We start from the raw sequence: 17,946 nt of genomic DNA on the forward strand, positions 1-17,946 counted from the left end.
TACAGCGCTGGGATTACAGGTGTAAGCCACTGTGCCCGGCCCTCCCTCACCATTCTTATTTAAGATAGTATTGGAAGTCCTGACCAGAGCATCAGGCCAGAGAAAGAAATAAAGGGCATTCAAAGAGGAAGAGTGGAAGTCAAACTATCCCTGTTTGCAGATGATATGATCCTGTGTCTAGAAAACCCTAAATCTCCAAATCTTGGCCCAAAAGCTCCTTTAGCTGATAAACAACTTCAGCAAAGTTTCAGGATAAAAAAAAATCAACATATAAAAATCAGCAGCATTCCCATACACAAAGAACACTCAAGCCAAGACCCATATCAAGAATATAATCCCACTCACAATTTCCACACACACACATATTCCCTAAGAATACAGCTAACTATGGAGGTGAAAGATCTCTACAAGAGGAACTACAAAACACTGCTCAGAGAAATCAGAGATGACACAAACAAATGGAAAAAATTATCATGCTCATGGATAGGAAGACTCAATGTCATTAAAATGGCCATACTGCCCAAAGTAATTTATAGATTCAATGCTATTCCCATTAAACTACCATTGACAGTCTTCACAGAACTAGAACAAACTACTTTAAAATTCATATGGAAGCAAAACAGAGCCTAAATAGCTAAGGCAATCCTAAGCAAAAGAATAAAGTATGAGGTACTATGTTACTCAACTTCAAACTTCAAACTATACTATGAGGCCACAATAACCAAAACAGCATGGTACTGGTACAAAAGCAGACACACAGACAAATGGAACAGAATAGAGAGTCCAGAAATAATGCTGTACAACTCCAACCATCTGATCTTTGACAAAGATGACAAAAACAAGCAACGAGGAAAGGACTCCTCATTCAATAAACGGTGCTGTACTAACTGGCTAGCCATATGCAGAAGACTGAAGCCGTACTCCTACCTTACACCACATACAAAAATCAACTTAAAATGAATTAATGACTTAAATGTAAAGCCTAAAATCATAAAAACCCTGGAAAGTAACCTAGAATATACCATTCTGAACATATGCCTTGGCAAAGATTTCATGGCAAAGACATCAAAAGCAATCACAACAAAAACAAAAATTGACAAATGGGACCTAATTTAACTTAAGAGCTTCTGTGCAGTAAAAGAAACTATCGACAGAGTAAACAGAAAACCTAGAGAATGGAGAAAATGTCAAGTCCTAATTCGGGAAAAGGAGTCAGGCTGGTGGGACCAGAAGAAAGCAAAGAGGTAAAACAAATAAGCTGTAAGTCTGTCTTTCCTCACGGTCCAGAACACACAGCCCTCCTGTGCAAATAACTCATAGTCTTCCTGTGCCCAACTATCATCAGACATCTGTAAGCTAGCTCACTGCAACCCTGGCATTATTGCTACTGCACATAGCACTCTGCAGCCTAAGAACCATCCTATAAAATCTCCTGCAAGCCTTTGTTTCCGTGAAGTCAGCTTCTCTTCTGCTGGCCTGCCTGTTGCTTCCTCACAATGTATTTTCCTACTTTCTCTAATAAATCTGCTTTTTTCTACCTACAACTGCCTTGGTAAATTCTTTTACCCTGGCGCCACTGGCCCAGATAGTTATTGCTCACCTGCGACAGAAAATATTTGCAAACTATGCATCTGACATAGGTCTAATATCCAGAATCTATAAGGAACTTAAACACATTTACAAGAAAAAAACCAAACCTCATTAAAATATGGGCATGAACAGACATGAACAGACACTTTTCAAAAGAAGACATACATGCAGCCAGCAAACATAGGAAAAAATTCTCAACAGCACTAATTATTAGAGATATGCAAGTCAAAATCACAATAAGATACCATCTCATGCCAGTGTGAATGGCTACTATTAAAAAGTCAAAAAATAACAGATGCTGGTGAGGTTGCAGAGGAAAGAGAATGCTTATACACTGCTAATAGAAATGTAAATTAGTTCAGCCATTGTGGAAAGCAGTGTGGTGCAAAGAACTAAAAAGAAAATTACCATTTGATTCAGCAATCCCATTACTGTGTATATACCTAAAGGAATATAAACCATTCTACCATAAAGACACATGCACACATATGTTCATCGCAGCACTGTTCACAATAGCAAAGACATTGAATCGACCTAGATGCCCATCAACAGTGGACTGGTTAAAGGAAACGTGGTACATATACACCATGGAATACTATGCAGCCATAAAAAGAATGAGATTGTGTCCAGAATTGGTTCCTTCCGGTGGGTTCTTGGTCTCGCTGAATTCAAGAATGAAGCCATGAACCCTCATGGTGAGTGTTACAGTTCTTAAAGATGGTGTGTCCGGAGTTTGTTCCTTCAGACGTTCAAATGTGTCCCAAGTTTCTTCCTTCTGGTGGGTTCATGGTCTTGCTGATTTCAGGAGTGAAGCCGCAGACCTTTGCTGTGAGTGTTACAGCTCTTAAAGGTGGTGCATCTGGAGTTGTTCGTTCCTCCCACTGGGTTTGTGGTCTCGCTGACATCAGGAGTGAAGCTGCAGACCTTCACAGTGAGTGTTACAGCTCTTAAAGGTGGTGCATCCTGAGTTGTTCGTTCCTCCTGGTGGGTTTGTTGTCTTGCTGGCTTCAGGAGTGAAGCTGCAGACCTTCGCAGTGAGTGTTACAGCTCATAAAGGTAGTGCGGACCCAAAGAGTGAGCAGCAGCAAGATTTATTGCACAGAGGTAAAGGACAAAGCTTCCACAGTGTGGAAGGGGACCTGAGTGGGTTGCAGCTGCTGGCTGGGGTGGCCAGCTTTTATTCCCTTATTTGGCCCTGTCCACATCCTGCTGATTGGTCCATTTTACAGAGTGCTGATTGGCACGTTTACAAACTTTTAGCTAGACACAGAGCACTGATTGGGGCGTTTCTACAGAGTGCTGATTGGTGCGTTTACAAACCTTTAGCTAGATGCAGAGTGCTGATTGGTGTGTTTTCACAGAGTGCTGATTGGTGCTTTTACAATCCTTTAGCTAGACAGAAAAGTTCTCCAAGTCCCCGCCCAACCCAGATGCCCAGCCAGCGTCACCTCTCAAGATCATGTCCTTTGCAGGAACATGGATGGAGCTGGAGGCCATTATCTTATGCAAACTAACATAGGGACAAAAAACCAAATACCACATGTTCTCACTTATAAGTGGGAACTAAACATTGAGTACACATGGATACAAAGAAGAGAACAGTAGATGTGGGGACCTACTTGAGGGTGAAGGATAGGAGGAGGGAAAGGATCAGGAAAAATACCTGTGAGGTACTATGCTTATTACCTTGGTGATGAAATTATCTGTACATCAAACACACCTGACATGCAGTTAACCTATAGAGCAAACCTGCACATGTATCCCTAAAACTAAAATAAAAGTTTAAAATAAAAAAGAAAGAAATTAGTCTAATACTTTTTTCTCAGTGAAATGCTTATGCAAACAAATATCATACACTTTTATTTCAGAGATTTTGGGATCATAAAGGGTGTGACCAAGGACAGTTTGTGACTAGCCTCCTCACATTGTCCCTCACATTATCATTTCTCATCTCTTCTCCCCTAAACTTTCATGCCAACATCAGACTAGGTAAGTTTCCCTTTCCTGCATCTCTAATGACCCAGGGCGATTAAGGTCTCCTTCTCCAGCCCCCTGCACCACCATTCCCACCCCCCTCTCATCTCATCTCTGCCCAGAAGGCTGGAAGGACAAGCTGAAGCTCCCTCCTGTGTTCCCTCCCACAACAGACACACAGACAAATCCCCACTCTACACTCGCCTACCTGAGCCCTCCTAATTCCTTCTGGCTCACAATCCTACACCCTCCCACAGGGTGCTTACGTGTGCATACACACACACTCCCTGTTCTCAGGGACCCTACTCCCCTCCCCCACCCGCCTTGCTCACCTCGCCTCTGCATGGAGAAGCTCTCAAAAACCCCATAGTTGTGTCTGCAGTAGGTGTCCAACAGACCCCGCAAGCAGCCCAAGAGGTTCTTCTGGCTGTTTGCATTCCTGGACTCTTCTCCGCTCCAGCTCCGCCACCTCCCAGAACTTTCCGACGTCCCTACAGAAGCGCGCATACTCCTTCCGGTGTGGATGAGTCTCTGCACAAACCGCATCCGCTCTGTCCCACTGCAGAAATAGCACTCGTGTTTAATCTGCTCCAAGAAATGTGCCGCGGGGACATGAAGAACCGGTTTCTCGGGCGGCATCCTAGGAAAAGAGTGATGGCTATGCCCACAATCAGCAGGGCGAGGGGCAGAACACCTTGACTGGCTCCCACCAGCCACCCCCGACCACCTAGGGGTTCGTCTTCCATCTGCCTGAGGCGGAGGGAGGCTGCGAGGGGCGTGGAACACCATTTGGGATCCGCTACCCATTTCCGACCTGAGCTGGACGCGTCTTTGCAAGGCTCTGGATCAGGATCACCTTCCTCATCACTGTCTCCTGCGCTTCCTCCTCCTGGGAGCCTCCATCCAAAAGACACTTCTGCTCCCTCCTATCATGCCACACTCTACTCATTCCTTAAACAAGACCCACTGCCTCCATTCTGTAAATGCTTCCTTAGTGCTTACCTTGTGTCTCATCTGTGCTGTCTCCTGGGAATCCAAACGGGAAAAATAGACCTCACCCCTCCGCTGGAGGAGCTTAAAGAGAAGTGAAATTGATGGCAAAAAACCAAACACGCAACACCTTATACAGGAACGAAAAATGTTAAGAGAAGTGTGGAGTTCTAGAAGAAAGAATAGGATGATCTAAATTACATTAGGGTGCCAGAGAAGGACTCTGAGAGTGACAGTTCAAATGTGACCTTACAGGTTTAGTGGGTGTGAGCCAGGGGGCAGAGTGGAGCCCGTGTGTGTCTCTGGATAAAAAGGGAGGCACATTTCAGGTAAGCATAATATCATGTACAAAAGCTTGAAAGAATTGATGAACTTCTTCAAGAAACCAGAAAAAAGTTCACTAAAGCACAGCATGAAGGAAAGGAGGGGAAAAGATTAAACTGGAGAAATCACAAGAAGGGAACAATTAAAATCATTGTCATGTTAGGATTTCGATTTATACTAAATGTAATGGGAAAGAGTTGAAGAGTCCATGACCCCAACACAGGTCCACAGACTTTTTTTTTTGGACTTTCTAAATCCAGAAAACTCACGAATTCACTTGCTGTTGTTTTTAATTTGTTGCCGAAACTCATTTGGCAAATCTGATCTGAAGAGGTAAGGACTCAAAAGTGTCACAGAGCTCTTACTGGTGACATGTGCATCTGTAGTTTCAATATATATAAACATACAAGCATACGTATGCATGTGTAAATATACACAGATTTCAAATACTGTGCATGTATATATTTTTGATGTTTTTGTATTTATGTTTAAATGAACTATGAAAAATCAAAAATAAAGAAAAATCCTTGTGTTTAATAAAATGAGATGATAGAAAGCATTTTTAAAATAATAATTTTTTTTTTTTAAGTTCTGGGTACATGTGCAGGATGTACAGGTTTGTTACATAGGTAAACATATGCCATGGTGGTTTGCTGCAGCTATCAACCCATTACCTAGGTATTAAGCCCAGCACGCATTAGCTCTTTTCCCTAGTGTTCTCCCCAACTCTGCCCTCCCCCAGCAGACCCCAGTAAGTGTTGTTCTCCTCCCTGTGTCCATGTGTTCTCATTGTTTAGCTCCCATTTATATGTGAGAACATGCGGTGTTTGGTTTCCTGTTTCTGTGTTAATTTGCTGAGGATAATGGCTTCCAGCTTCATCCATGTCTCTGCAAAGGACTTGATCTCATTCCTCTTTATGGCTGCGTAGTATTCCGTGGTGTATATGTACCACAGTGAATAGAAAGCATCTTACATTATCAGTAGTATAAAATGTAGAATTACTGCAGAAATCTGAGGCATTTTACTGAAAAATATTTGGGATAGTCGTCATCATTTATGACTTATAATTACCAGTTGTTGAAAGTTAATAGAGATAGTAATTATCAAGAACACATCAAAATTTTGAAATAAACTGCATAACGCAAAAAAGTAAAAATGAAGGTCTTGAACCTGCATTGATTGAATGGATTCATCAAGAAAGCAGTGAATTTATGCAACTGTCTAGGTTTTTTTTTTTTTTCGGCAATGAAACAAGCAAAACTAAGCCATGAAGAGCTGAACTAAGAGATAAATGTGTTTTAAAAGTGTGAGTCTAGAATTTTTAGAAGAAACACAATGTAAACCAGTGTTCTCAGCCTTGGCACTATTGACATTTTGGACTAGATAATATTTTCTTGGTGAGAGGAGCTGTCTACTAGGGTCCCTAGCTTCTGCTTGTTACATGTCAGAAGAAACTCCTGGTGTGACAACCAAAAATGGCTCCAGACATTGCCAAATGTTCCCTAGGGAGTTGGGAGAGGGAAGGGAGGGACAGAGGGGTGGTGAACTATCCCTGGGTGAGACCCAGTAGTGTAACCGTCTGAAAAATCTATGGTTAAAAAGCCGCTATTAATTATGGAATATTTGAGATTTACACTGAAAACTCTGCCAATATTCTATCTATTTAAAATCTTGGTCCTACATAAAACTTAGGATTTTTAGGAATCTGGTCCCAGTGCAGAGCTATTTTTCTAGCAAAATTAATTCATTCAGAACCAAGGTTTACTGATTTATTTGCCTTGCCAGTCGCCAAGTCATATTCTTAATTTCTGTGTCACTGGTCCACTACTCACTGCCTCAGCTAATTCATTTTCTAACTTTCAGTTTCCTACTCCCAACAATACAAGGAGGCATCAAATTATCAACCTTGGACAGAGGCAGAACTCTCATTTCTGTAGTTAAGCCTTCTCAGAAGGGGAGTGCTATGGTTTGGCTGCGTAAGCATTTCAATCTTGTCTTGAATTGTAGCTCCCACAATTCCCACGTGTTGTGGGAGGGACCAGGTGGGAGATAGTTGAGTCATGGGGGCAGGTCTTTCCCCATGCTGTTCTCATGACAGTGAATAAGTCTTATGAGATCTGATGGTTTTATAAAGGGAAAAACCCTTTTGCTTGCTGTCATTCTTCTCTTGTCTGCCATCATGTGAGACATGCCTTTCACCTTCCGCTGTGATTGTGAGATCTCCCCAGCCACGTGGAACTGTGAGTCTATTATAGCCCTTTTTCCTTATAAATTATCCAGTCTTGGGTATGTCTTTATCCGCAGCCTGAAAACAGACTAATACAGGGAGAAACTAAGAAGATGGCATTCTCTCATAGACAGTTTCCAAAAAACGAGCAAGTCCCCAGATTTTGAGTAGAGACTTTCACAAGCTCCCTTCACCCTTCAGAAATGATAGCAGAGAGGAGAGCACTTTGGATGAGATAAGGTCTATCTTATTATTCCTAAATTCTCTGAGCACCTTCTTCACAGATAAGAATGTTGAAAAATAAAAATATGTGAAGTTGCCGTCACTGTAGCTTGCATGGTTGGCACTGCAGTCTATGCTCATGTGCCAAGCTTAGATTGCCATATTTAGCAAATAAAAATAGAGGGTGCCTAGTTAAATTTGGATTTCAAATACATTATTGTTGTTTATCTGAAGTTTGGATTTAACTGGGTATCCTGTACTTTATTTGGCAACCTGAGCCCAACTTGCTAATAATGCTCAGAAGGAGTGAATTTAATACTTCTTTGTGTTCTTTAACACATGCCTATGACAGCGTGCACATAGGGAAGTTTTCAAATGATAAATGCAAAATGAATGAAAGTTTCTCCTTTACATTGGGACTAGCAGACCTTGCATCTCTCTCCCACCCTGAGACACACCCTGTACATAAGAAATTCTATCAATAATTCAGACTCAGTCTAGTCACTATTCACTAATGCTGGTTGTAAGCTCAGGCTCTAGAATCAGGAAATCTGAATTTAAACATGACCCCTTCTACTAGGGTTAATTTTAACAACCATTAACCTTTAAAAAATATGTAAAATGGATCCAACAGTAATATATTCCTCACAGGATTATTGTTGAGGGTAAAACTAAGTAGTGGCTCTTCTTAGTGCTGATAATATAATAATCACTCTAATATATTGCCATTTTATTTTTACAATCCCTATACAGGAAAGCTTCATTATTTTTCTATTCCTTAACTTCTAAAGCAAGTAACATCTACATCATGATTTGGCAATTGTCTTTTATTAATTTATCACTAATTACCATTTTAAACACATGAGGGCAGAAACACTGGTTTATGTATAATAATTCATATGCCTAAACCTCACACAAAAGGAGAGTATTGATGTCAAAGAGAGGGAATTTGTATATACTCAGATTAAAATTGCAATCTGATTTCTAGCACTAACTTTGTGACAGTGGGTAAGTTACTTACACCCTTTGAATTTTAGATTCCAAAGATGTATATGCTTTTAAATACCAAAGATATGATAGGATAGGTATTAGATTTCCATACCAAAATTTATAAGCCTGGTAATTAGTCACTGCAAAATATTACAATACTCCACACTAATACAGACCAGATTTGCTTTATTACTCCATTCTCATCACCCAGAGTAATAACTAGTATATTCTAAGTCACTAATAAATATTGGCTGTATGAACCAATAGCCTTTTGCATAACCTGTCACCACTGTACACAGGGGCCTTCTAGTGCTTCATTGCCAATGACTGAGCATCTGTCTCTGGTTCACAGCTCATCCTACTTCTCTTCAGCTTCTTTGTTCATTTTCTTTAGGTCCAGCTGGCTCCCTGATCCCAGAGCATAGTCTTTCCCTGAGGCTCGCTACTCAAAAGAGTCAAACTTCATCCAGCCCTCACTTCTTCCACCTGCTCTTCAAATGGTCCAATCCACTTTCCATCCTGGATACTCCACTGACTGCAAATATCAACTCCTTCAAACCCAGCACTTGCTTCTCTGTCACGTTCTCACTTCACTCACTTGTTGGTGGTTCTCACCACAACTGGCCACTCCCTCGCCTCGAAAAAATCATTTGTCTTTGATTCCCATGCATCACATTCTCTTGGGTTTTTTTTTTCTCCAGCATCTCTGGGGAATCTTCTCAGTCTCTTATGCTGTCCTGTGGCCCTCTGATATTTTTTCTACACAAAAATCTATCCCCTCTGCAACCTCTTCCACTTCCCTGGAATTTAACACAGAACCTGCATCGACCCCAACATAAATACCTCCAGCCCTGGCCTCACCTTGAACTCCTCTCTTATATTCAGTTGACTTCCTGATTGCTTCATGTGAGTTCAAAAATCATCTCAATTTTAATAAACACAATTGTCATTTCTAATCACCCACTTCAAATCATTTCCTCCCACATTCTTCCCTATTTCAATAAGCAGCACCACCATCCACCTATTTATCAAGGCAAAATACTTAGAAATAAGTTACATTTAATCCATTAACAAGTCATGCAAAAAGACATCCCAAGTCTGTTCACTTTATCTGGATCTGTCTTTGTCACTGCTACACTACATGAAGCCAAAAATTTGTCTTCCCTGGAGAATTCTGCTGTTCTCCAGTTGTGAACCCCAACAATCCAATCTCCACATAGTAGCTAGAATTATTTTTAAAATTGAACATTATCGGGGGACCTGCCCCGATAATCATGTAGGTTCTTTTCTATTTTCCTCAGCGTCGGCCGGCTTGAGAAATAAAGGGACAGAGTACAAAAGAGAGAAATTTTAAAGCTGGGGGAGACATCACACGTTGGTAGGATCCACGATGCCCCACAAGCCACAAAAACCAGCAAGTTTTTATTAGGGATTTTCAAAAGGGGAGGGAGTGTGCGAATAGGTGTGGGTGACAGACATCAAGTACTTAACAGGGTAATAGAATATCACAAGGTAAGTGGAGGCAGGGTGAGATCACAGGACCACAGGACCGAGGCGAAATTAAAATTGCTAATGAAGTTTCAGGCACCATTGTCATTGATAACATCTTATCAGGAGACAGGGTTTTGAGATCAACCGATCTGACCAAAATTTATTAGGTGGGAATTTCCTCTTCCTAATAAGCCTGGGAGCACTATGGGAGACTGGAGTCTATCTCACCTCTGCAATCTCGACCATAAGAGATAGGTACGCCCCGGGGGGGCCAGTTCAGAGACCTACCCCTAGGTGCGCATTCTCTTTCTCAGGGACGTTCCATGCTGAGAAAAAGAATTCAGCAATATTTTTCCCATTTGCTTTTGAAAGAAGAGAAATATGGCTCTGTTCTGCCTGGCTCACCGGCAGTCAGAGTTTAAGGTTATCTCTCTTATTCCCTGAACAATTGCTGTTATCCTGTTCTTTTTCAAGGTGCCCACATTTCATATTGCTCAAACACACATGCTGTACAATTTGTGCGGTTAATGCAATTATCACATAGTCCTGAGGTGACATACATCCTCCTCGGCTGACAGGATTAAGAGATCAAAGGAAAGACAGGCATAGGAAATCACAAGGGTATTGATTGGGGAAGTGATAAGTTTCCATGAAATCTTTACAATTTATGTTTAGAGATTGCAGTAAAGACAGGCATAAGAAATTACAAAAGTATTAATTTGGGGAACTAATAAGTGTGCATAAAATCTTCACAATCCACGTTCTTCTGTCATGGCTTCAGCCGGTCCCTCTGTTTGGGGTCCCTGACTTCTTGCAACATAATATTAATGGACTCTCCTTGTAACCTCCCAGGAGCTTCCAATATGTTTAAATAAAACTTAATTCCTTACTATGGCCACCAAGGCCGAATATGATGCAGCTCCTGACTTTCTCTCTCTCTTACCTCATCTTCTGCCACTCCACCCCTTGCTTTCCATCCTTCAGCCCCTCTAACCTTCTTTCTGTCTCTTCAACACAGCACACACCTTCCCATTCCTTGGCCTTTCCCCTTTTCTGTCTGTCTGGAACACTTGTCCCTTAGATCTTCACATGGCTGTCTTATTGTTCTTGTCTCAGCTAAATGTGAGCTCTCCTCAGAGATGGCTCCCAAACTACCTGTGAATCCAATGTGAAGTGAAGTTGGGTGAATCCAATTCTCTCTGTCCTATCACCCTGATGTCTTTTTTTAAAGGCAATATTGCTCTCTGAATTTTTCTTTTTTGTTAAATTTTTATTGGGATACTGTCTGTCTCCTCTGGTATTGAGTTCCATGAGAGTAGGGATCTTTTTTATCTTATTCAAGTAGAATTCTCTGAGCCTAGAACAGAGACCAGAACATAACTTTTGCTCAGAAACATACCTGTGGTCTAAATGAATAAACCGAAGTTCTGGGAACTGATCACTCTGGGTATTCTAGAAAGCAGAAAAGGGCTCAAGCTCCTGCACCCTTTCATTCTAATGACATGCTATATCCCTTCTCCTCTCTGTGAGAAATTAAGGCAAACTTCCTTTCTCTCCTCTTTCTAGTTGGAAGAAGGATTCACAGATAAGGAAAGAGTGATTGTAAGAAAGAAAAAATTTTCATTGAGAATTATCTCTTTTCTGCTGGGCGCAGTGGCTCATGCCTGTAATCCTAGCACTTTGGGAGGCTGAGGCAGGCGGATCATGAGGTAAGGAGTTTGAGAACAGCCTGGCCAACATGGTGAAACCCCGTCTCTACTAAAAATACAAAAATTACCTGGGAGGTGGAGGTTGCAGTGAGCTGAGACTGCACCATTGCACTCCAGCCTGGGCAACAGAGCGAGACTCCATCTCAAAAAAAAAAAAAAAAGAATTATCTGTTTTTTTTTAATAGTTTAAGTTTTAGGGTACATGTGCACAACGTGCAGTTTTGTTACATATGTATACATGTGCCACGTGGTGTGCTGCACCCATTAACTCTTCATTTACATTAGGTATATCTCCTAATGCTATCCCTCCCCTCTTCCTCCACCCCACAACAGGTCCCAGTGTGTAAAGTTCCCCTTCCTGTGTCCGTGTGTTTTCATTGTTCAATTCCCACCTATGAGTGAGAACATGTGGTGTTTGGTTTTTTGTCCTTGCAATAGTTTGCTGAGAATGATGGTTTCCAGCTTCATCCATGTCCCTGCAAAGGACATGAACTCATCCTTTTTTATGGCTGCATAGTATTCCATGGTGTATATGTGCCACATTTTCTTAATCCAGTCTATCATTGTTGGACATTTGGGTTGGTTCCAAGTCTTTGCTATTGTGAATAGTGCCACAATAAACATACATGTGCATGTGTCTTTATAGCAGTATGATTTATAATCCTTTGGGTATATATCCAGTAATGGGATTGCTGGGTCAAATGGTATTTCTAGTTCTAGATCATTGAGGAATCGCCACACTGACTTCCACAATGGTTGAACTAGTTTACAGTCCCACCAACAGTGTAAAAGTGTTCCTATTTCTCCACAACCTCTCCAGCACCTGTTGTTTCCTGACTTTTTAATGAACGCCATTCTAACAGGTGTGAGATGGTATCTCATTGTGGTTTTGATTTGCATTTCTCTGATGGCAAGTGTTGATGAGCATTTTTTCATGTGTCTTTTGGCTGCATAAATGTCTTCTTTTGAGAAGTGTCTGTTCATATCCTTTGCCCACATGTTGATTGGGTTGTTTGTTTTTTTCTTGTAAATTTGTTTGAGTTTTTTGTAGTTTCTGGATATTAGCCCTTTGTCAGATGAGTAGATTGCAAAAATTTTCTCCCATTCTGTAGGTTGCCTGTTCACTCTGATGGTAGTTTCTTTTGCTGTGCAGAAGCTCTTTAGTTTAATTAGATCCCATTTGTCCATTTTGGCTTTTGTTGCCATTGCTTTTTGTGTTTTAGACATGAAGTCCTTGCCCATGCCTATGTCCTGAATGGTATTGCCTATGTTTTCTTCTAGGGTTTTTATGGTTTTAGGTCTAACATTTAAGTCTTTAATCCATCTTGAATTAATTTTTGTATAAGGTGTAAGGAAGGGATCCAGTTTTCAGCTTTCTACATATGACTAGCCAGTTTTCCCAGCACCATTTATTAAATAGGGAATCCTTTCCCCATTTCTTGTTTTTGTAAGGTTTGTCAAAGATCAGATACTTGTAGATATGTGGCATTATTTCTGAGGGCTCTGTTCTGTTCCCTTGATCTATATCTCTGTTTTGGTACCAGTACCATGCTGTTTTGGTTACTGTAGCCTTATAGTATAGTTTGAAGTCAGGTAGCATGATGCCTCCAGCTTTGTTCTTTTGGCTTAGGATTGACTTGGCAATGAGGGCTCTTTTTTGGTTCCATATGAACTTTAAAGTAGTTTTTTCCAATTCTGTGAAGAAAGTCATTGGTAGCTTGATGGGGATGGCATTGAATCTATAAATTACCTTGGGCAGTATGGCCATTTTCATGATATTGATTCTTCCTACCCATGAGCATGGAATATTCTTCCATTTGTTTGTGTCCTCTTTTATTTCATTCAGCAGCGGTTTGTAGTTCTCCTTGAAGAGATCCTTCACATCCCTTGTAAGTTGGATTCCTAGGTATTTTATTCTCTTTGAAGCAATTGTGAATGGGAGTTCACTCATGATTTGGCTCTCTGTTTGTCTGTTATTGGTGTATAAGAATGCTTGTGATTTTTGCACATTGATTTTGTATCCTGAGACTTTGCTGAAGTTGCTTATCAGCTTAAGGAGATTTTGGGCTGAGACGATGGGGTTTTCTAGATATAAAATCATGTCATCTGCAAACAGGGACAATTTGACTTCCTCTTTTCCTAATTGAATACCCTTTATTTCCTTCTCCTGCCTGATTGCCCTGGCTAGAACTTCCAACACTATGTTGAATAGGAGTGGTGAGAGAGGGCATCTTTGTCTTGTGCCCGTTTTCAAAGGGAATGCTTTCAGTTTTTGCCCATTCAGTATGATATTGGCTGTGGGTTTGTCATAAATAGCTCTTATTATTTTGAGATACATCCCATCAATACCTAATTTATTGAGAGTTTTTAGCATGAAGGGTTGTTGAATTTTGTCAAAGGCCTTTTCTGCATCTATTGAGATAATCATGTGGTTTTTGTCGTTGGTTCTGTTTATGTGCTGGATTACCTTTATTGAATTGCATTTGTTGAACCAGCCTTGCATCCCAGGGATGAAGCCCACTTGATCATGGTGGATAAGCTTTTTGATGTGCTGGTGGATTCGGTTTGCCAGTATTTTATTGAGGATCTTTGCATCGATGTTCATCAGGGATATTGGTCTAAAATTCTCTTTTTTGTTGTTGTGTCTCTGCCCAGCTTTGGTATCAGGATGACGCTGGCCTCATAAAATGAGTTAGGGAGGATTCTCTCTTTTTCCATTGATTGGAATAGTTTCAGAAGGAATGGTACCAGCTCCTCCTTGTACCTCTGATAGAATTCGGCTGTGAATCCGTCTGGTCCTGGACTTTTTTGGTTGGTAAGCTATTAATTATTGCCTCAATTTCAGAGCCTGTTATTGGTCTATTCAGAGATTCAACTTCTTCCTGGTTTAGTCTTGGGAGAGTGTATGTGTCGGGGAATTTATCCATTTCTTCTAGATTTTCAAGTTTATTTGCGTAGAGGTGTTTATAGTATTCTCTGATGGTAGTTTGTATTTCTGTGGGATCGGTGGTGATACCCCTTTATCGTTTTTTATTGCGTCTATTTCATTCTTCTGTCTTTTCTTCTTTATTAGTCTTATTAGCAGTCTATCAATTTTGTTGATCTTTTCAAAAAACAAGCTCCTGGATTCATTGATTTTTTGAAGGGTTTTTTGTGTCTCTATTTCCTTCAGTTCTGCTCTGATCTTAGTTATTTCTTGCCTTCTGCTAGCTTTTGAATGTGATTGCTCTTGCTTCTCTAGTTATTTTAATTTTGATGTTAGGTTGTCAGTTTTAGATCTTTCCTGCTTTCTCTTGTGGGCATTTAGTGCTATAAATTTCCCTCTACTTTAAAGCTAGAATTAGTTTCTAAAACTGAACATGAATTGACTCTCCTTGTAACCATCCAGTAGTGTCTCACATCTATTTAAATAAAATTCAGGCTGGGTACGGAGACTAATGACTGTAATCCCAGCAGTTTGGGAAGCCAAGGCAGGCAGATTACCGGAGGTCAGGAGTTCGAGACCAGCCTGGCCAACATGGTAAAACCCTGTCTCTACTAAAAATACTAAAAAATGAGCCTGGCATGGTGGCAGGCGCCTGTAGTCCCAGCTACTTGGGAGGCTGAGGCAGGAAAATCACGTGAGCCCAGGAGGCAGAGGTTGTAGTGAGCCGAGGCCACGCCATTGCATCCAGCCTGGGCAACAAGAACGAAACTCCATCTCAAAAAATAAATAATGAAATAAAAAAATGAAAATAAATAAAATAAAATTCAAATTTCTTACCTTGGACATCAGAGCCTAATATAATGAGGCTCCTGACTTCCTCTCTGCTTCCTACCTCATCCTCTGCCTCTGCATTTCCTTGAATGCTATAGTTCAGTCTCTCTAGCCTTCTTTCTGTCCCTGCACATAATTTCCCACACCAGGGCTTCCCACCCCCCCTGCCCCCACATTCTGTCTCCCTGGAACTTTCGTCCCTTAGATCTTCACATGGCTCTCTACTTATTTTGTTGTCTCAGCTGAATGTCACTTTCTCAGGCAGAGCTTTCTAAACGCATGAGCTAAAGTTGGGTGAATCCATTTCTCTCTTTTCCACAAACCTGATGTCTTTTCTTCAGTGCACTCTCTAACGTTCAGTGCACTCTCTAACGTTATCTTCTTTGTTAATTGCATATTGGTTTAATGTCAGTCTCCTCTATTGTTGTGTAACTTCCATGAGAGTCGGGACCCTCTCTGTCTTAATCAAATACAATGATTTGAACTTGGAATGGAGCCGAGTACACAGTAGCTGCTGAGAAAAATAAGTGTGGTTTACATGAATAAACCAGGGATCTAGGAACTGATCACTGTTTGGATCCTGGAAAGCAAGAAGGGGCTCAAACTCCAGCACTCTTTCATTTTGATGTCACACTAGACCCCTTCTCCTCCCGGTGTGAAATACAGGCAAAGTTCTTCTTTCTCCTCCTTCTAGTTGTAAGAATTCACAGATAAAGATTAACAGTGATTTAAGAAATAACAAATTTTTAAATTAAGAGTCATCTATTTTTTGCCTGGGTGCGGTGGCTCAAACCTATAACCCTAGCATGTTGGGAGGTCAAGGCTGGAGGATTGCTTGAGTCCAGCAGTTTAAGACCAGCCTGGGTAACATAGCAAAGTATCATCTCTAGCAAAATTACAAAAATCAGCTGGGCGTGGTTTCCTGCCTGTAGTCTCCACTACTCTGGAGGCTGAGGAGGGAGGCTGGCTTGAGCCTGGGAGGCAGAGGTTGCAGTAAGCCTAGATCATAACACTGAACTACAGCATGGGTGACAGAGCCAGGCCTTGTCTCAAAAAAAGGAAAAAATCTCTTTCAATGGATCTCATAGTGCTCTGGGTCTGTGCAAGCTTTAGGAATTTCTGGAAATGATGACAACATAGCTGGGGAAAAATAAAAACTGGAGGAAGAGGTAAGCAGACATGGCTAATTAAGGAAAGCTGAGGGCATGATGGGTGAACCTATGAAATTTAGGACAAGACCCCAGTAAGACAATGAGTTCCCAGGACTTGCTCATTGACTTTCAGCCCTATGAGATGTGAACAATGTCCGCATTGTCTCTGTAACCCCACACAGTATATAGTTTGAACATTATTAAATTTCTGATATTTGACTGTTTTTGACTTACAAAAATAGAATTTCATATAATTTATCTTACGTTAGTTGAATATCTTCTTGTTATGTCTAGTTAGAGCATGTAGGACATGTAGGAGAAATTTCTATAGAAAGGTTAGAAGAGATTCATAATAAACACTAAGCCGGGCCAGGTTTTCCGAGGATGCCTTAAGTTCTTTAGGCACCAAAGAACACCCCAGAGATGCTCTTTATCTGTAGGGTGACTCCAAGTACTAAAGATCTTAGCTTCAGTTCCGGGGATTTTTCCCCTTAAGAAAGACAGAGCACTAAGTATAACTTCTGTCAGAGAACCTACATACGCTACAGGGATATAGGCTTTATAAACATTGGAGTCAGAAAGAAAAAGAAAGGAGATAATGGGGAGGCCATTGGTACATCCTCACATTTGAGGAAGAGGGGCCAACACCAAAGTTCCTGTGGAGGACATAACCCAGGATCCTCTAGAAGAGACCCTTTGAATTATCTTGACTCCCACAAAATTTTCAGTAAAAACGTCATTTTGTCTGACGTAAGTCAACATAATAAAGGGAAGTGCTGTATGGGGAAATTATTTTAGCATCCTTATTGCCAAATCCTCTAAACACCCTGAGGACATGTGATGCAAAGGTTTTATTGGTGGAGATTTAAAAAGAAATGATCTGTACGAAGGCCCCTTACACAGTCTCATGGACTGTGTCATGAGCAAGTAGTCAAGCTCCTTTCGTGGAGGAGATAATTTGGGATCCAATAATATAGATGCACAATCTCTGACCAAAACGTCACAAAGTCTTAAGGGACATGGCCTGGGCACAATGTTAACAAAACTCCCTATTTTCCCCACCCCATAGTAGCTCAGCACCCACAATGTGCGCTTATGTCGGGTGTCCCCAGCCAAAGCCAGTGGGAAGCTCAGCACCATCAGTGTCACTGTCAGAGCTGCCATGCAGGAGCCTCCAGGGAGCTTCAGACACACCATGCTGGAGAACAGGACAGGACCAGGGGCCAGAGGAGGAGGCAAGTCTTACTCAGGAAGAACTATGAACCCCTCCACCCACATTCCAAATTATGGGGAGGAAGTTACTGACTTTCTTGCTCCTGGGTTGGGTAATCTCGTGTTGGAGAACCAATCAGCATCTGAGTTCAACAGCATCATCAGTTGCTGGTCAGAGATGCTGTATGAAGGTCCTCTTCTGAAACAGAATTTCCTTCTTTAAAGGATTGTTTTTAAATTAGTGCTTGAAAGATTTGATCCAGTTGCATGTAAAACACTTTAATTGGGTCCGATTGTGAGCCAGCTCT

The 17,946-nt window shown here is 41.2% G+C and overlaps 1 pseudogene; it reads right to left on the minus strand.

The window, feature by feature from the left end:
• Window positions 1–634: 634 nt before the first annotated feature.
• On the minus strand, window positions 635–17,644 carry LOC101130017 (HLA class II histocompatibility antigen, DRB1 beta chain-like; annotated as a pseudogene).
• Window positions 17,645–17,946: the final 302 nt, after the last annotated feature.

The sequence above is a fragment of the Gorilla gorilla genome, chromosome 5 (genome assembly GCF_029281585.2).
Source record: "Gorilla gorilla gorilla isolate KB3781 chromosome 5, NHGRI_mGorGor1-v2.1_pri, whole genome shotgun sequence".
Lineage (NCBI taxonomy): Eukaryota > Metazoa > Chordata > Mammalia > Primates > Hominidae > Gorilla > Gorilla gorilla.